Source organism: Plectrocnemia conspersa, unplaced genomic scaffold, assembly GCF_051122295.1.
Source record: "Plectrocnemia conspersa isolate PC_06_02 unplaced genomic scaffold, ASM5112229v1 ptg000013l, whole genome shotgun sequence".
Taxonomy (NCBI): domain Eukaryota; kingdom Metazoa; phylum Arthropoda; class Insecta; order Trichoptera; family Polycentropodidae; genus Plectrocnemia; species Plectrocnemia conspersa.
In genome coordinates, this window is record NW_028277177.1 from 28,027,970 (window position 1) to 28,049,782 (window position 21,813).

The 21,813-nt window shown below is 27.6% G+C and overlaps 1 non-coding gene across 1 annotated transcript; it reads left to right on the plus strand.

The window, feature by feature from the left end:
- The first annotated feature begins 4,184 nt into the window (after nucleotides 1–4,184).
- TRNAM-CAU (transfer RNA methionine (anticodon CAU)) lies at nucleotides 4,185–4,256 on the plus strand. Its single transcript has one exon. It is a non-coding gene; the product is annotated as a tRNA-Met (tRNA).
- The last annotated feature ends 17,557 nt before the right edge of the window (nucleotides 4,257–21,813 follow it).

Sequence of the window (21,813 nt, forward strand, 5' to 3'; positions counted from 1 at the left end):
TGATGTATTATTTGAACACTGTCTTTTTGATATATTTTTAATATCATATTTAAAACTATTCAACCGATTATTACATGGTAATGAATCCAAAAGTAGCTGTTATTATACATATATTAATATTTACATGCATCTACTGTATATATATTATAAAAGGACAGAGTAGAAATTGTTGTTCAGAGTTTTGTGATCAACATTATGTTGTATTATAATGTTAAATTACATAAATAAAATAAGCAAGATAATAGATGAAACTTTGAACGTTTAAAATTATATACATCGAACAATGCCTACTATACATTGAGGTTGCAGTAAGATTTAGTGTCAGAGGAAAGATTCGTGAAATTTAATGAGTTTTTCATCTAGATTAATTATTCTTTGGCCATCCTAATCCCTACTCGTAATTTAGCAGATAAAATGAATGCCGACTCCTAAAAATAGGTTAACTTAAATTAGCAATGTCATGAAAAAGATTATTTAATAAATAATAAAAATCTCTATTCAAACTGTAATGCAATAAATATTTTTCATCGCCATTAACTTATTATTTTCACGTAAAATAAATTGCCTATTCCTTATCTACTATATTAATAATAAATATTTTTTTTCAGACTTCTAATAATGTGTTTTAAATAAAAAAATAATGGAAGCGCAATAAGTGTCATAATAAAATAGGCATTTTCACTCCTTCAACCCCTAAGCAAAGCAACCGTGAAACTTGGGTCAAAGAAGGGTTAAACACGCGTTTAAACTTGGGCTAACAAGGCATGCGTGCGAGAAAATATCAGAGTCATAGTGTATATAGTTTGAAAGCAACAAATATAGACGTGCAACTTGTTAGTCAGGTTGGTTGTTAGTTGGCGTCAAAGTTTTCAATTTATTTGCTTACAATGCTTCTAATTGAACAGTTAATGCATAAATCAAGTTATTATATATAAATATATAATTTATTAAGCTCTAAATAATTTAAGGCAAGTGATCAATATATTGCGTGTGTGAAAATATATACACCATTGTATGTAAATCACAGGACTTAAATCAAATATGCATCCAAAATGATTTTTTCTCACTATTAATGAAATTATTTCAGCATACATAAATCGGATTTTTCATTCCAACATACGATAAGTCGAAATATTTTGCATGTGGGTTTTAAAAATGTAAAGGGTAGTTCGGTATTCGGACCGTCTCGTCTGTTTGTACCGCAGGCCGTTTTAAATAACCGTGCCAGTGTCGGCGGTCGGCAAACTTCCTCTTCCTCTATATGCAACGAAATGCAGTTTGCGGTAAAAATGAACCCAGAACCGCATTATGGAGTTCTTGTGAGCGAGGCCCCCATTGTTTGTTTTCTATTCATGCCCTCAAGCACAGTTTTCGAGCACTTTGTTTCGACGAAGCACTACTGGTGGCACAAGGCTCGGAATAACTATTTATACATCAGAACATATATTTTTGGGATAATGTGCTTGCTTTTATTATATTTGCATATAAAGTCTATGGATAAGCTTGTCTGAATATCGAAGAAAAATAATATCTACTTCATATGTTAAACGTCTGACTGACTGCATGAAAAATTTAGGATGACATTCCCCTGACGAAAATAAATCAAAATGAATGAATGCTAAATATACGCTAATTTCTACTGACAATAATATTATAAACGATGACGTTGTATAATATAAGAAAAATAGCGAAATACATGGATCGATCTATATTTAATTATTTAGGATAAATTAAGCATTTTTTTGAAATGTGTATTAATTATATGAATTTAAGTGATACGGCTATATTCTATAACATTTTAATACTAAATCATACCAATGGATTTATATTTGTGGTTAAATTATATATGTTTAACCATAATGCATTAATAATAATATTATTTGCATTTCCAATTCATTCAATTAATGTTCATATGATATAAATTAATTAAGAAGATTGACTAATTAACTAATAACTCTTCACGAGTATTAATGAAAATATATTACATTTATAAGTAACATATTATTATTAATATTTTTACAAAAACTATAATTTTTAATATTTTATATGTGGAAATAACATATGTTTTTTACTGTAGAGTGTGTAGAAATTTTACTACAAATATCTAATATATATTATTTTTTAAATTCGATACTAGAATAACAGTCTTAGATTTTTTATTATTTTGATAAAAATATAAAATAAAATATAAAAAATACGCATTTCAACTTTATATCACTTAATAAAATAAATACTATTGGAACCAAAAACAAATATGTATTGTCATAGAATCATATGTATTCCTTTTACAGCATAGTGCGAAAAAATCTCAATCGTTGCTATAAGCAATTTTTCATATACTACTTTCTTGTTGTTGAGAGTAGTTGTTAATTTTAAGTCTTATTCATTAAAATAAATATTAAATGTATAATTTTATAAAACTGATATTTTCAAGTATTAAAAAAATATTTAAAAGAAGACAATGCATTTTGGTTGACTTAAAATAATAATTGAATTAAATTGACTACATAAACAACTAATAAGATGAGAAATAATAGACGCTTGCTCGGCACGGAGTAACATCAGTTACGTCATTAAAAATAATGCGATATAAATAATATGATTTATTTCACTGAGCATATTACAGAACTTATTGCTAATGCGACTCAAAAACCGATATTTATCAAAAAAAGCTCGTTAATAAAAAAAGTATTGGATACATATAAGATATTTTATATGCGATAAAGTTGCTCATTATTACATAATATGTACCACCTAGCTCAATTTTAATTAATCATCACGATATTCATCAGTGTGATCGAAATTATTATTATAATATATTATTATTATTTATTCCAATCTCCCAGACACGAAAGAAATTCAATATATGATTCGAATACAGTTCTTTTATCGATTTTTACTACTTGTCTATTATGCTGCATTGTTTTTATTTACTAATTAACTAATATACTTTTTTTCGTTGTAAAGTAACGCTAGAGATTTTTAAAATCAAAGTTATTCAAAAGTAAGCAATTGTTATTTACATTTTCATAAGCTCATGCGTAAAAATTAATATATTTTAAATTAAGTATGTAGTAATATAAAGTATTAAGATTAGCTACTAAGTTAGTTGTTAAGACCAAGTAATTGGTAAGGACAACAAATAAGATCAATAGGCAACTATCTGTGGATAAGCTAGGCATTCACCTACTTAAACCGCCTGATAAATATTATAAAAACGTTCTCAACTTTGACACTGCCCTTATAAAATAAAATATAATAAATATCATTTTACAAATAAAATAAGCAAAGAAATATTTTTATAAAAAATAATAATCACATTTGCATTTATGTGCTATTACATAACGTTTTAATACAGATGCGCCATTGAAACAATTAAATACTGAAAATTTCAGTATAAAATTAAAAATATAATTTGGCCAATCTTAAGGTAAAGTCACCAGATAAATTAAAAAAAAATAACGTCAAATTGATGTATGCGTAATTAATACACAATATATTTATTACACGAAAATTAGGTTTTAAAATTAATAAATATTTAAAGTATTGAGTTATAAAACAGGATTATGTTAATTAATAAGTATTTATTTAAATCCCCAGTGCTGGTTTATAAATCAGTATATATAATACAATCTATATGAATTTTCACTAAGTGTTATTTAAATTAGCAAATTAAATATTAAGTGGTTCATAATTACAATGAATGTATTAAATTGTACATGATGTTGCACAAAGGTGAGTCAATAAAAGCCTTGAATATTTTTTAATTGGGATTAATAAAACATAAGAGGTACAAATGACTAATAAATTCAATGATTTGGGGAAGAAACATACTATTTGTTACTGTCTAATGTGAATTTGGTCAGATGATTTAAAAAAATTAAAAAATATATAGAGCGCACTCCATCGTATTATGCACCGACTTTTCAGATTTGTACAGTTTTTTTGTTGTTATTAATGAATCTGAGTTGACAAACTTTTAACTCTTACTTCATAAAAAATAATAGAGCGTTGCTTACCTTTGGTACATCTTGCAGGAAAAGCGGCAATTTGAAGCTACTGCTGTGCCTATAATCAAAATAAATAAATCAGTTATTTATCACATTTTTTATTCAACTAACACTAGTTTAACTAATAACTCATACTAATACTTAAAATCTAAGTTTAAGTCCATGAGCAGCATAAGCAGAGTGGCGCAGCGGAAGCGTGCTGGGCCCATAACCCAGAGGTCCGTGGATCGAAACCACGTTCTGCTATATCTATTTATTATTTTTTTAATTTTAATCAATTTAAACTCTTCTAAATTTTATTTTTCAGTGTTTGACAGTTTTCGCTTTGAAGCTTTAAAGACAGACCTAAATGACACTTCAACCGACAATTTTTGAGCGACAAACCACGGAAGCGTAATCATAGATAAACAAACGTAAAATTGCAATTTTTAACTGCGCGTTGAATTTTGGAATTTCAGAAAGACACAGCAAAAAACGGACGTCACCGTCCACCGGATGCTGCTGCTTCGTTATATTTCGCAAAATTCCAACACAAATTAAAGTTAATTCATGTTTATAAAAACTCATTTCCGTCATATACCTAACTGCATTGCATTTTTTTTACCTAGCTAATAGTTACATGTGTATAATTGCAATAACTACTATGGCTCTTCGGTAATGTTATAATTTGAAAACCACACAAATGTACACGTCAACTAGTAAATAAAAATATTAACATAATTATAAAAAAAATCTTACTTTCTTTATGTTTTATTTATATTTTGACACAATTCTCATAAAAAACTTCTATATTTCTTATCTTGGTTTCATAAATCGGTAACATAAATTGGCAAGATAGGGTTCTCAATTATTCTTAGTTTACAACTATTCTAGTATTGAATAAAAATGGATGAAGTATTCGAATATATTTGCAATTTCTTTAAGCTTTATTATTTTCCTAAGATATGCGTTGCTCAATTCTATGCGAATTACTAATCAGTGAGGACTTAATTAAAGGCATAATTAAAAAAATATATATGTATGTATATAGTGACGGTTAATTGGCAAAAGATTGAGATAACCAAACACTCCTTGGCGTTTAATGCCTATCCCAAGGTTTTTCACCGGATAACTTGGTTTCCCTCATTTTTTTAGGGGAGGATATCAAAGCGATTCGAGGAATTGAAAGTTTATCGAAGGGCGATGGCCCTTCCGTTCCTTTCGTGTGTTCAATGTACACAGGGAAACTCACACAAGACAATCGTCGAAGAAAAAACACGCCCAGTGATGGGTTGTACGGTAGGAAAACATAAGGGTGAACCGCGGATGACTCAGAGGGCGGCTGATGGATGTGCCCTGGAGGGCTGATTTGTATACAACGGGGGAAATCTTCTGGGTTAAGGTATTTTAAATTGCTTTAAAATGAATATATACATTTGTATGTATGAGTATTTACTCGTCTGATATGTATTGCTATGAGATTTAGGGAAACAATTAAATATATTTAGTATCTCGTGGGAGTACACAACATTTAATCAAATGTGATTAAATTCATAATAAATAATTTAATAAATAATATCTTCTGCAAAAAATCATATTTAAACATAAAATTAATTTATAGTTATTTTTGTATATTCAACTTCTACTATGTTGCCTCACTTCAATGAACCCCTTACAAATTACCCTCGATTGTCAACCAACAGCATCCCTACATATACATATATCTTTACACATCATATACACAAATACCCACAGCCAATGTCAAATAATTTGATTGTGCGGAATAAGGACTTGCTAATTTCGTTATGCACCATTTCCTCAGGTCAAAACACTTGCCAACGCGACACAACGATCATGGTGCAATAGCGCAGAAAATGATCAAAGGAACGAACGGTGCGGTTTTGCTAGCAGTCTGGCTAGAAGCATGAAGAGACAAGGGGAGTAGACAAAGAAGATGGAGGTTTAAATTGAAAACATTAAAGAGAGTGAAAGCGACCGGTGGGCTTCGCCTCAAAGAGCTTACCGCGATTTACAATATTAATTTTCAACATGTTATAATATGATACACTGGGTCTGCGGTAAATTTGATGTATACACACTTACATATATGTAGTATATTACATACTATCTTACATATATTGTCACAGATTTTGGTTAAATATATTTTTAAAAATATATTTTGGCGGTGTGGGTTTAACTATTTTATATATATACTGTTAGCTATGTTGTATAATATTAAAAAATTAGCTGTTTTTTTTTAATTGCACATTCAGTACGGAATATAAAATATGCTAAAAATGTATATAGCAATCGTAAAAAAATTACAGTAAAATATGCAATTGGGGTTTTATTTGTACAATTTATATTACAGGCGGCCATCGACTTTCGAACGTTCGACTTTAGCACAATTCGCTATTTCGCACATTTAAAAAAAAAAAAATTTTAAATTTAATTTTTTTTTTAAAAATGTTTTAATAGCGGTGAATTTTTTGCTTTAATCGAACGTTTGTATGATATAAACAGGTCTACGATATGTTCAATTTTGCAAAATAAAAATATAATTAAAGAAAACGTTCAAAATTGTGGAAAATAAAGATATATTTCCAATGATTTCTTTAATGAAATGTTTCCAAAAAAACACAGCAAAAAAAAAACATGGATGAAATGGAAAATCTTTGTCATCGTAGATGGATGACCAATATCAAAAAGATGTCCCTTTGAGTATTTCAATTATTCAAGCAAAAGCTCTTAGTTTGCACAAAGATTGGAAGGATAGATTAAGAAAAATATTTTAACACGGTTTTTCAAGCAAGTAACGGTTTGTTTTACAATTTTAAAATGAGGTATTCTTTTCATATTATTTTATTTACTGGAAAATCGGCTGATGCGGATAAAGATGCTGCAAAAGAATTTATTTCATAATTATTCAAAATTATTGAAGAAGGAGAATATTCCTCTAGCCAAATATTTAATGTAGATGAGACAGGTTTATTTTGGAAAACTCTTTAACAATGAAAAATATTAATGAAGCCTTCACGCACCTTGACAAATTTTTAAATATTATGGAAGATTGTGATCCCAATGGAGAACGCATATCTCAAGTGCGTGGGGCGATCAATAAAAACATTGCATGTTATAAAATACTATATGAAGAAAAGAAGAAGAATAGTGGAAAACAGTTAACTCTTGATAACTTTTCAAAGGAAACACCCGCAAACCCCACTTAAACGTGTCTCTTAAACGCCTCTTAAACATCTTATATTTACTTGATAAATAAATATTTTAAAATACACACAATTTCAATTTTTTTTACTTCCCTCGACATTCGTACATTCAACATTCGCACACATTTTCAGGAACCAATTATGTGTGAAAGTCGAGGGCCGCCTGTAGTCGTACAAATGGCTAACTTAATTTCATTATTTTATAACATTCTGTTTCTAAGATTTCCGTCAATACTTTAATTTTCTTGTTGATGTGAATTTTGGGGATCCTTTCATAGTGTTGTAATAATCCACTTGTATTTGATCGATTAATCAAAATCTACTTTAGGCAGTAGATGCATTTTTTCTGTTTTATTAGAATGCTTTTGAACTTCTAATTGACATTAATTTGTTATGGGTTAAAATAATCACTAAAAAAATAGTGCTGAACGTATTGTAAATGACAGTTGTGAATAAGATTAATGAATAGTAACTTTTAAAATTGTAGTCTGAAATCTATTTGCATAATTATATATCAAAAACCGTAAAGCTCAGAACGTAATTGAATGAAATTAGAATACAAACTTCTAGTCATTTTTTAGAAGATCTTTCTTCAAAATAATTTTAGGAATAACACACTTAATATTTTATTACTCGCCAAGGATTATCATGATATTCCAAATATACCATTTTTTCAATTTATTTCGTTTTAAGTGATACTCATATTTTACAAACAATATCAAAAGGTTTTATTGTTAATACGAGAAAATAACTTGCTACAATAAAATCGTAAATTTTCAGAATATTTTTTATCGATCGATTTTACTTGAAGTATTTATATTATTTTACAACATAATTATATATTTTTTGCGTGTGTGAGCTATTTGTCACATATTTAATCATAATAAAAATACATAAAATAATTTAATATATATAAAAATAAAAGAGCTCACTATATTGTGACATTGTATTTATAACTTTTAGTATCTGACACTTCAAAATTGTATCTGTAGCATTTTTTACTGTCTGATTCTGAACGATATTGCAAGCGGAAACTTTCATCGATGCAAGTATGAGAGACGGGGAGAGAAGATAAGATGGAAGACGTGGAATTTGTTCGGTATTTCTTGGGTAAAATATAATTTTCTCGCATCTGAACCGATCGTCTTCGTCTAAACGAGGAGTGCATCGTCTGATGAAAATAATAATGGAACCAATCTATTGTGAGAGATGAAACAATGAGGAACGAAGGAAGACGGTTTATATTTAGATGCGGTATACATAAAATATACTGTTCGCTAGTGGCACGAAATTATTTATTGAACCAAGATTATCTAATAGTCAATTTGTGCTACAGTTTTATATAATAAATAAAACAATACTTCGCCGAATAACATATTTGTATTATTGAGTTAAAATATACAATAAATTGAATTAATTACAAATTATCGGAGTCGACAGATACAATACAATATAGCTAAAGTGGTTGAGATCTGTCTAGTGGTTAGGTGACAGAATTATACCCCATCTGATAGCAAAACAATATTGACAATAATATTAAGCTAAAATTACATCAGTGTCTTCGCATTTAGATCCTTATTCACTTTAACCAATTAAAAAAATTGTAAATATATTTATTGATTTAAAATAAATGTTTATAATTCACAAAAAAATAATATGTTAGCTGTTAATATATTATATTACACTGCTATTTTGGATAAATGTCTAGCCTTTGCCTTTTATCTCTATCAGAAAATTTAATTATCATGGTAGAATCGAAAGTATCAGAGGCGCTTGTGTAATAGGGTGGTAATCTTTGGCTTGAGCTAAGAATCTAATTATGAACAACCGATTGAAGGGATTAAGCACTTACAAGTTGGGTATTATGATTTTTTAATTAATAAATTTTAAGTTATTCCCAGCTATAAATAAAATAATTATGCTAATCTTAATAATAATTAGAAAAAATAATATAGTTTTTATACACGTATTGATTAAAACATAACTGTAATATATTCGCATTCACAGCTTACTCAAAATCAATAGATTTAAAAATTATTTTGTAGCTACACATTTAGTTAAAAAAAATAAAGGTATGTAAAATTAAATTGTTAGTATTTTAACTTAATAAATATAATTTTTAATTTCTAGTCCGTATTCCATTAAATAGTTATAAAATAGACATTGTAGCTATTTTTGCTAGAATATTTCATGTATTAATGGTTTGAATTTCCAAGATATATTTTTCATTTATTTTAATTTTAGAAATGTACATAAAAAAAGTTAAAGTTTAACGAAAAAGTGATTATTTTATTATTTTTTTCTGCTCTTAGAGCTGTGTGCAAATAGATATCGCTTTCAAATTAAAACTTTCCCGGAACAACCCAAAGGTTTACACAGTCAGCCGCAATACCCGACGGAAAAGCACCGATCATTTTTATGGAAGCAATTATAAACGAACACGAAAAACTTTTTCAATGGCGAAAATATTTAGAGAAATGTTTTAACCGAGCTCTCTTTGCTAAAAAACGTTATTTCGATGCGAATAAATTGATTTAAAAATATGATATAGTGGACTTTGTATACACAGTAAAACAAGTACGCAATGTTGTATTTCGTTAAATAATGAACCATGGTTTTATAAATATAAGTTGTTTATTATTCATTTATCTAAAAATATATTTTATCGTTTCATAATTATTATTTAATTAAGAAGATGCTTAAAAATAACGACAAAAAATATTATAAAACAAAATATCAAATTTTTGTATCTAAAATATTTTTGTGTAATTTATAATATATGTCTTATATAATAGTATTAAATTAAAAAGTAGTAGACTATGTTTATAATATTAAATATTTAGATTATTGTTAGCTTGATGTATATTGTACAATAATTCTTTAAACGCGTATATTATTATGAGTATAAAATTTGATCACAAGAGCCATTAAAAATTGATTCGGCGTTTAAAATAAGTTCCTGACTGATGAATCTAAAGGAAATAAGATATTGACTAGAATTCATGTTCTTTAGACACTTTGAGTTCTTTTAGGTTAGTACATTAGGGAACAAAAGAGTACATTAAGGAACATTACCATTCCGTGATCTAAGCATTGATATGTCTTAGTTGTGGCAGTGTCAATGAAAAAATGTGGTATTTGTGAAATTGTTAATGAAAGCAAAAAAAGATGTAAAAAAATAGTGAATTTAATAGATGCTCGATTATTTCACAAGCGATAAGTTTTCATATTTTTTTTGCTCAGTAATGTATGTTGCCTGAGTCTAGGAAAAGTACTTGAGCGATTTAAGGAGTGCTTTGTGAAAATTTTCTTGAGCATACTAATCTGCACACTTTCCTTAGCTCAATGAATATTAGTGGGTTAACACACATTGGTTTTTAATAGATATCTTTGTACATATAAATGAACTGAACTCAAATATTAAAGGTTTTGATACATTAAAATTTTTAAACTGAATAAAATGTATTTAAAAAATCATTAAGTATTATTTTCCTCGAGTAAGTATTTTGAGAAGGCTAGAATAACTGTACAAAATGAAATGAAGTCCATGCATATAAAATACAAGCATATTTTAACTAGTTACTTGATGAACTTGGAAAAAGATTTAATCAATTCAAAATCCTGGAACAGGCAATTTAAATAACTTAGTATCAGATTGTAGTCTACAATTCTTTGAAATTTAATGATTTCTAATGAATACAAATGAATGATTTTTAAATGCAATTTGCAGAATTTCAAGACAGCAACTGATCTCAAGAGTTTGTTGACTTAAGGTCTAAACTTTAAAACTTGGAAAGTAATCGTTTGAAGATTAAGGAATAATGACACTACGAACAACAAATAAGTAAAATTTATTACTTGCAAAACAATTGCGAGAAAAAATACAGTATATAAGTCATTACTTTTGTGATTGTTTTATAGATAGTGTTGATTTATCATGATTATTTACTTCCTATATATCACAGTAATCAGAACTGAAGCCAACCTTTTTTTATACAATCAATAAATAATAAATTATTAAATAAAAATGATCACAAAATATAATATACATTTTAAAATAAAAAATTCATGATAAAAATTAAAAATAATAGTTTTATTAGACAACCATAAAACATCTTAGGAGTGATATCAGGAAAACTATTCTGGTTTTAATATTCTCTAATATGTTATGTATTAAGTTACATCAGAATTTTGATGCGTAACATAAATCTAAATAGTAACAGCATTTTTTTTAGGTAGGTAATAGATATAGATATATGTATATAACTATTGCAGAAGGATTTTGTGACGCATTAAAAAATACTATAATATAAAGTAATTTTTTTTAATTATCTAGTCTAATCAAAAAATTAAATAAATCATAGCTCCATTAAAACACCCTATATGTATATTAATAAAAATTAAAATATTAAAAGAAGTTTTTTTAAAAAAACTTCATAGAAAATAATATGAGTCAAAATGCTCTATAAGAGATATTTAAATAATAAAAAAACTGTACCCACATAAAAACAAATATTATTTATATTTTGCGGTTTTTGTCAAATGAAATATTTAATTTTAATAATTATAATTGTATATAATATAATTGTAGAAATCTTTTTTTTTTCAAATATCACATTGCAAAGTAATACTTTAATTTTGAAGTACTATAATAAATTTAATATAAAAATAAAATATCTCTAAAAATTTGGTTGCAACGTTATCATTAAATTGATTGATTGTTTTTTAAGCAAAAGATTTTTTTAGAATTATTAAAATTCTTCTTAAAATCTTGTAAAAAATATATATTTAAACACGTATTTTTTTGTGTTAAAAAAATTAAAAGAGAATTTTTTGCAAATGGTCTTTGAAATTTAGAAATCAAGTCAAAACTTTTATCCTTAATATTTTATTTTTAAACTAGCGATTTTCTTTTGAATGTAAAAATCTAATCAAATCACACATTACATTTTAACACTAGATTCAACTAAATTTTGCTGTGAAATTCAAGCAGATGATCTGATTTTCCATATATTCTGAATTATAATCTAAGTTCGAACATTACAAAAGAAAATATTTTACCGAACCACTTTTAAATCCGTGTGTAACATATAATCCGTTTTATGTCATTATATAACACATTTTAAAGTCGACTTTAAAAACATTTTCTTAAAAATCAATTTGATTTAAAAAAAATATCAATTAGATATTTAGTACAAAAGTCCTTATAAAATATTTATATAATGATACAGTGATAATGTAGCTCAAAATATCTACAACAAAAATCTTTTAATAGTGAGTAAATGTAATATCTACTTTATTATGTTTTTCTATTCCTTGAATTTGTTATAAATATCGATACATTAAGCTTTTCTTTTGAATAAATAATCAAATAAATATAAGTGCTTTTCTTAATTGTTTACATATTAAAAATCAAAAATCTAATTTAATATTGCTTATAATTTCTATATGAAGTTACTGTTCGTTTTTTTTTGATTAAAAATAGATTATTTATATTTATAATATAAAATAATCCTATAAAATAAGGTTTGATAAATTTTATTTATAAAGACTTTTGTGCAACATATAAAAAAAACAGAAAACTTTATTTGGTATTTAGTTTAATCGATCCTAATGAATTTATAAGTAAGGCCTAAATATTCATTAGTATTAGCATTATTAGTTTGATATGGTTTCATGTCAAAAATCTGTAATTTTAATTTACAAGAATATATAGCTAATCAGACTAAATTTTTAATTAAAAATCTGGCAAATTAACATTGATAAAACATCATTTTATATCATATAGATATTGTATTATTCATAAATTTTTATTTTACTTAATTTTTAATTAAATAACCACCTATTTTATTTTTTAATTTTTGCATTTTTAATTATCACTTTATTTAGTTTAGGGCTCAATAATAGTTATGTTTATATCAATTATGGCAAAGGAAAACTATTTTAATATAAATTTTCCGAATACAGAGCTTGTCTAAAAGTAGGTCACAAACGACTTAACAGAACGTAAAATGTTAAGTCTATATTAATAACTAATATCGTTTCAATTATAATTTTATACGGAATCCCCTTTGTCATGAAAATGGGTAATTTTAATTTACCAATAGTAGATATTTTTTATTTCACTCGACAATGGACTTGCTCTGATTATAACCAAAATAGTGGATAAAATAAATTAGTACAATAATAAAAAACGTATTATTATAATACAATTCAATGCCTTATTATATATTTTATATATGCTATATGTAGTGTATATATATACATAATTAATTTAGTCTTTTCAATTAAAATCCAGAAAATAAATTTCATTATTTAAATAAAGTACACGATAAGATAATCTGGTATATTTATGTACGCAAGGTACATCCAGTACAGTATTAAGCTAAATACTAGGAACCAGTTCGCCTACATTTTGCGCCGAAAGATCCCTATTTCGCTTAAAGCTTAATCCCTCCAATCGGTTGTTCACAATTAGATTCTTAGCTTCAGCGGAAGATTACAGCCCTACTGCATACTCGCAAGCGCTTTGGATACTTTCGATTCCACCATACTAATTCAATTTGCCGATAGAAATGAAAGGGATGCGCCAGACACCTAGCCAAGACAAAGAAACCCCCTCGGAGCTCAGAGGGTTCGTAATTGCACACAGCCTCCATCCGAGGGGGACCATGGAGTCCCATGCGCCCGACAACAACTGTTGCTCCTCTTTAGAGACTTGAATTATTTCTCAATTTTCGCCTGGCGAGATTAGATATTCGGTTGTTTATGTTTTTCTCCGGGTAATTTTCCGTTTTCGTTTAATTAGCCAAGGATCAGCGTTACCTTTCCGCGTCGGAGATCCGCGTTTCAGGTATTTTCACGATCGGATTTCATAAGCAAGATTGATTACTTTAACGCTACATAAGCCTGTTTATGTAGATATAAACATATATATGTATATACAGAATAAGCAAAGACGTATAAATTTCCACGATAAAATATATTTTAATATTTACGACGATCCCGTGGGTCGGTCGTTTGAGTAGCACAGATTATTATTTTATATATATATTTATAACTAGGCATATTATATTTTTTAATAATTCCTCACATTTGATAATCCACACATATAATCTATTTAATTAGTTTAAAATATCATTCTTTCTGAACCGACATATAAATAGTTACTATTAATATAAAGAATATGTTTCAATTTTTCGGTTTAATTAGCAAAAAAAAATTAAATAAAGCAATTAAGATTTACAATACAGCTTTTAAAAAGTGGTTAAAATCTTCAACCAATCGCGAGTAAATTAAGAAATAAAATAAAAAAATAAATATTTTGGCAGCTAATTAAAAAATAGAGGCTATTATATTTATAGAACGTAAACAAACTTTATACTTTATATAAACTTAACAGGACCACCTGTTGATTGTGTGAGTAATAGTGTAATAAAACTGATTGCTTAAATAAAAGATTTTGCAAAATTCAGAACAAGTGTATTCGTCACGTCTGTATTACATGTTTACTGTAAATATTAAATATGTAAGCTGTAAATATTGCTTATAAAATAATTAATAAAATATATTTTATTAATTATTATATAAAATATATTATATTTCACTAATTAATAATTAATAACATTCTTCGTGTGCGCTCGCAGTGTGTGCTTGTGTCTGTCGACTAATTAGCTAAGAAGGTGGTAACCAACCCCTGTGGAGGTAAACCGGCAGATGTAAATATACTTATGTTAGCATTAATAATATATATAAATAATTATAATATATAGTAGAATGTAAGCATTGTCACATAATAAAAATGGGCTTAAAAATTTCTGAATTTAATTAAAATAAGAGTCAATAATATAATATCAAGTCGAAATAGTGTATTTGATATACTTTTTAATGCTAAAACAGAAATTAGGATAATAAATGTGGTAAAAAAAGATGTTAATTTAATGAAAGACAATTTAAATGTAAACAACATTATTAAAAAAACGACAAGAGATATTTTTCTGATGTTTTAAAAAAAAGCAAGGATATAGCTATAATTATATTAAAAAAATACAAAACGCAGAAAAAACCAAAATTGATTGCAAAGGTTTAATAAGATCAACAGATTTGGAAGGTGATTTAATTATTACATATGAGTCTAAAGACAATGCATCAAAAACATCAGAAGAAGCAGTAAGAAAATTAGGAGATAAATATTATATAAAAGTAGGAAATTTAAAAAAAAAAAATTGCAATTTAAAAAGAACTAAAAAATGATCAATTAAAAAAGTGAATAATAAAATTAATTACATGCATAGACAAAAATAAAAGTTATTTGAATATTAAAATAAAAAAAAAATAAGTTTAATAATAGTAAAAGAGTACAATGTAAAGCGAAAATAAATTCAAGAATTTCTGATCATTTTATTGTATTCATTTAAATTGGAAAATATAATGAAATTAAATTTAAAAAAATATGCAATTGAAAAAATATACAAATGAGAAAAAGAATTACAAAAATGTGACTGGAATGTAATTATAATATAATATATGGTAAAATTATATGAAACAATATTTTTAACAATATTGTTGATATAAAAATAAAAAAGCAATATAATTTTAAAACAGAATATCAATTTAACCCAAAATGACGATGGTTCAAAAATGAGAAGAGATAAATTAAATAAAATATTTCAAATAATAAAAATAAAACGAGTAAAATATAAAGATTTGAATGAAAAATAAAAAACATACCAACAATGTAGAAATACAGTAGTTAGAGCGTTAAGAATAGCTTAAGAAAATGGTACTAAAAGTAGATAGAAGAAATAAAAAAAATCATCGAAGAAGTTTTTTTGGAATTCAAGAGAGCGTTCGAAACAATAGACAGAATAATAATTACGAAGAAATTAGAGAATACCAGTATAAGTGAAGTAAAAAAAATAAGCAAAAAGCTACAATAAAATATGCGTATTCCAAAGAGAAAATAATATCTTACGGTCTACCACAGGGGTCTAATTTGGGACCATTGCTGTTTATATTATATATTATTGATACAATTAATAATATAAAAAAAATAAAATACATATGTTTGCGGATGACACATTAATATATTGTTAAAGAAGTTGTAAATATTATATATAATGAATTAAATATTTTATAAATATGGATAAAAAATAATCTAATAAAACCAAATGTATGTTGATTAATTATAAAAATATTTTAGATAATAATATTACAGAAATAGTGGATAATACTGAGTGTGATTTAATTCATCTAATAATTCAATGTGATTTTTAAAAATTTTTTTCGATATCTTGTATCACAAATAGATTACAAGTCATAGTATATATTGTGTTTGCAGTTTTAGATAATTTTAGACCGAATTTAACAGGCTTGTATTAATTTAATTATAAACGCTTACTAGTGTCATTGACTATAACATGATATTGAATTAAATTCCACGCATCTAATAGTGTCTATATTTTAGTATAGTAATTCATTATTTATATATAAAAAATCTTAACGAGCTATCTGGTATACAAATATAGTATTTTTTGTGACATTTGCCGTTTTAGTTGAAAAATACATGACAAAATATAATAATATAAAACATATTATTTTCATACATATCATATATGGTAGCCATTTCGAAGATACCACTCCGAACCATTAGACTAATTAGCCAACAAAAAGATCGTTACACGTCACATATACTCGACAGCAAATTGATACGAGATCACATTTGGTTAATTGAATAGCCTTCTGAGTCCATTGTTCCAGTTGGTTCGATAATGGCGTCCTTTGGAATATTAGCAAAAAGGGCGGAGTGTTACTAAAGATCTAATTGACCCAACCGTACCATATTAACCCAAATACCTATATGAGAACAAATGCATTTACTTAATATGTTTATGTGTATTATATTTAGAAAGAAAATAACCAAAACCAAGGAACGTTGGAATATATGTATATAATATAGGTGATCCATTATAAAGCTGCATTTAAAAAAATATTTTGATAAAAACAGCTTATTTATATTAGAGAATAAATATAAATGTAGATTAGTTATGAAGTAAATCTTTTATATTTAAAGAAAAAAGTTAAGTTTGAACATAGTATTATTTTTATTATTATTTATAAGGGAATCTACAGATCTTCATGTTCTTTAGCGCAATCTTAAATAAAATGCTTTACAAATAACGCAATATAATCTAGAATTAAAAATCGCTACTGACTTTTGAAAATGTGAAATAAGACTTTTGCAATGCAGCAAAATCCATCAACATTAATTATTGCGATTAAAATGTTCTCATTTAAAACAAGCTCCCAAAAAATTGTATCATCTTATTTTAAACGCGTGTTTAAAAATATATATGGCATTGTTCTGCCAAGGAAGTAACTATTAAAGTATCGTAAAGCTACTAGTTTAATGTACTATTTTATGGTTTAACTTACTGTAAAAATACGCCAAATGACAGGAGCGTACACAAAGCAGTGGAAATTGCGCACATGACCGATTATTTTAAATAAGCTGGTTCACCATATGTCAAAGCTCGCATTTATGCAACAAATAAAGGAGCTTGCATAAATATATAAAGCTATTACAGGCGGCCCTTGACTTTCGAACGTTGACTTTCGCACAATTCGCCATTTCGCACATTGAAAAAAAAAATTTTTTTAAATTAAAATTAAAAAAATAAAATTATGAACATGAGTGAGAAACGGAAAAACTTTAGTGTTGATACGAACAAAAATAAATCAAGGACTCATAAACTGCACACGATTTGAGACAAAGATGGAAATTATTAGACGTTCTGAAAGCGGTGAATCTTTTGCTTCAATCGGAGGTTCGTATGATACAAACAGGTCTGCGATATGTTCAATTTTGCAAAATAAAAATATAATTAAGGAATGCGTTCAAAATTGTGAAAAAAAAATATATATTTCCACAATCTCTTAAGATATGTTTCCAAAAAAACACGGCAAAAAAAACATAGATGAAATGAAAAAATCTTTGTCATTGTGGATCGATAACCAACGTCAAAAAGATGTCCCTCTGAGTATTTCAATTATTCAAACAAAAGCTCTTAGTTTGCACAAAGATTAGAAGGATAGATTAAAAAAAACTTTTAACACGGTTTTTCAAGCAAGTAACGGTTGCTTTTACAATTTTAAAATGAGGTATTCTTTTCATAATAATAAATTTACTGGAGAATCGGCTGATGCGGATAAAGATGCTGCAAAAGAATTTATTTCTTAATTATCCAAAATTATTGAAGATGGAGAATATTCCTCTAGCCAAATATTTAATGTAGATGAGACAGGTTATTTTGGAAAACTCTTTAACAATGAAAAATATTAATAAAGCCTTCACGCACCTTGACAAATTTTTAAATATTATGGAAGATTGTGATCCCAATGGAGAACACATATCCCAAGTGCGTAGGGCGATCAATAAAAACATAGCATGTTATAAAATACTATATAAAGAAAAGGCAAAGAATAGTGGAAAACAGTTATTTCTTGATAAATTTTCAAAGTAAACACCCGCAAACCCCACTTAAACATGTCTCTTAAACACCTCTTAAACATCTTATATTTACTTAATAAAAAAATATTTTAAAATACACACAATTTAAATTTTTTTTACTTCCCTCTACTTTCGTACATTCAACATTCGCACACATTTTCAAGAACCATTTATCTGCGAAAGTCGAGGGCCGCCTGTATTATTAAAATTAAATTACTGACATATCGATATTGATATTATTATTTGATAAATTCTAAAGACGATGAATTATTATTTGTAAATAAAACAGTCAAAGAAACATCACCGCATTCAACACACGAGTTCTAATGTATTATTTATGAGTGTACGATGCAGTTGCCGCAAATGTACATACATAAATACATAATAGATGTACACACGAATCATCCATCTGGTAATTTTCCAAACTCACTCGTATGTGTTCCACTAAAAGAGAAACTAAAGTATGTTATATTTAAAGATCTATTAAAAAAACATTTAGTGCAAAGGTGAAAAAAAAATCAAATGAAAATTGTTATTTTTTTTTATATATATATATACATATATACCAATTTTTGACATATTTTTTTTAATACAAGCGATTCAATCTTTATTTAGCTTTGTAAGAACGACGTGTCTGCAACATCGTTGAACAAAGGATTTTGCATAAATGGACTAGGATTGCTGCGGTGAAAAAAAGAAACATTCGCCACAAAACTGGAAAATTTGAGAACATGGCTTGAGTATCACAGCCGAAATATAGAAAAGTAAGTTTTAATCGCAATGAATACCGAGATTCTAGTTTTATTAATAATCGCGAAACTCTAGAAAATCACCTGTCACTCGTTGGTTCTCTAAGTAGGCATAGCCTTCGTGGACGAAACTCTAGGAACTGCAGTCTCTGGGGGGCGCCGATGGGGTGTTTCTCGTATGAGCCTAACCGCGCAAAGGCGAAGCTCTGAAATCTGGCTCTTCAGCAAACCTTGCTGAAAGTTGGCTTGAATTCGTTATCTCTGGCATCTAGTAAAAGGAAGTCGCTTCGAAATAATAATCGACGAGTCACCCATTATCTCATATATTGCTTGACACACATGCTTTAATCGGTATTCATCCATATGATTAATTTATGTCCTTGGTATTTTATATGTATATACATACATATTTACCCATACTTTAGGTTCTGGTTTAATTAACACATTATATACAGCAAAAAAGTTTATTTATGCCCATATTTAAAGAGCACATTCACACACGCGTGTTTGTAAAACCGACATGAATAATTCATACGGCAGCGTTGTAATTAGACGAATAAGTCCCAGAGTCTCCGAGGTCAATAAGGCATCGACGGTTACCGGGAAAAGTCCCTTCAGGGCGGCCATAGAGCCCGTTCGTTGTGGCGGACCGATAAGGGCAAATCTTGTTTTTACCCAATGATTTAGTAATTTAGATACGCGCCGCCATAGGTATGGTTTCCAATAAATTATCATATTATTGGCCCTTTCACCGTCTCGCAGGAATCGTAAATTACGGGTCGTGTTTTATTTCATTTCGTGTATTTTTTTGCCGATATGAAAGTTGCGCAAGGACGGATGCGAAATAAATTACAGGGCCGCAGCAGTCGTAGAGTTATCGCGAGAATCGGGCACGAAAATCCGGCATTTGCGGTTCAAATTGCGACAAATGAAACCTAAATGCCCAGAGATTCTTACCAGAGGGAATCTTATGCGTTCAAAAATATATATATATAAATCAAACGCGGTATAAAATAATAATACATTGGTATAAAAACCGTAATTTATAGAATTGAACCACATCCAGTAGGGCTATAATATTAAAATGTCAATAAGAGCAGAATTCTTATATATATAGCTAAAGCGTTTGATAAAGTCTACCATGATGGCATTATATTTAAACTGCTCAAAATTATTTAATCTCTCTTTGAAAATTTAACTTTCAAAAATAAATTCGAAAGTCAATTATCCTGGCAGGCGTTCCGCAGGGATCAATTTTGGGTCTATTATTATTTATTATTTTCACTAGTGACCTTCCCTCCAAGCCATATAAAAAAATAATTATTGCTATATTCGCGGACGATACCGCAATTTTATGCTCTTACAAAAACCCCCATCGTGCGATAATTAATCTTTAAAATAAACTCACCGCTATCTAAAGCGTCGCTGTAATGTCCACTTTCAGAAAAAAACACGCCTATGCCATTAAAAATCATTTAAAAAAAAAATGTACGATAAAATATTCGATTAGAAAAAATTGGATAAATACCTGGGATTAAATTTAGATTTTAAACTGACATGGAAATCCCATATATATAAAATTATGTCAAAAGTAAAGTCAACTCGTGCTAAGAAACAGAAAGAGAAAACTAAATGTAAAGAACAAACTGCTCCTATATAAATCGATCATCCGATCGCTTCATAAGATTCCCATGTCGTCTGGACGAAGTACCGTTACACGAAATAGCATGCTTTATCTCTTTCTTCGTTGCGTGCGACACCCCTCCTACTTTTATTACTAGGGGATCGGCGTCAGTTCTGGATTGTTAAATGAATAAATTTGATTAACCTACAATACCACTAACTTCATTTCATAATTTTGCAACTTATGTATCTGATTTTTTAAATTTTGCGCAGAATTTAAAAGTTTTTTTAAATAAATGTAATTATTATAGTCATTATTAAATGTGTTCCTACTATTGTTGTTTCCAAAAGCAACAAAATATATGTATTTATTATAAGAAAAGAGCATTATTACATAATAAAAATAAAATGATAAATATTTCTTTAGAAGCGCAGGGTAACACCCCCACGGTGTATGGCTGAGAGGCAAATAGTAGTGGATTCTAATTAAAATGTAACGGTAAATCGTCGAGCTCGATAGGGAATCTTATGATGCCATCCAATCAGTTATTTCATATGCTTCCTCCCGCTTGGGGTACTATTCTTAATTACCGAAAATATTCTAAGTTGTTACAAACGCAACAAAATATTTCGCTAAGAATGGCAACAAATACTCAATGGTTTGTCCGCAAATTGAACATTCATAAAGATGTCAAAGTGACCAAATCGATAAACTAAAC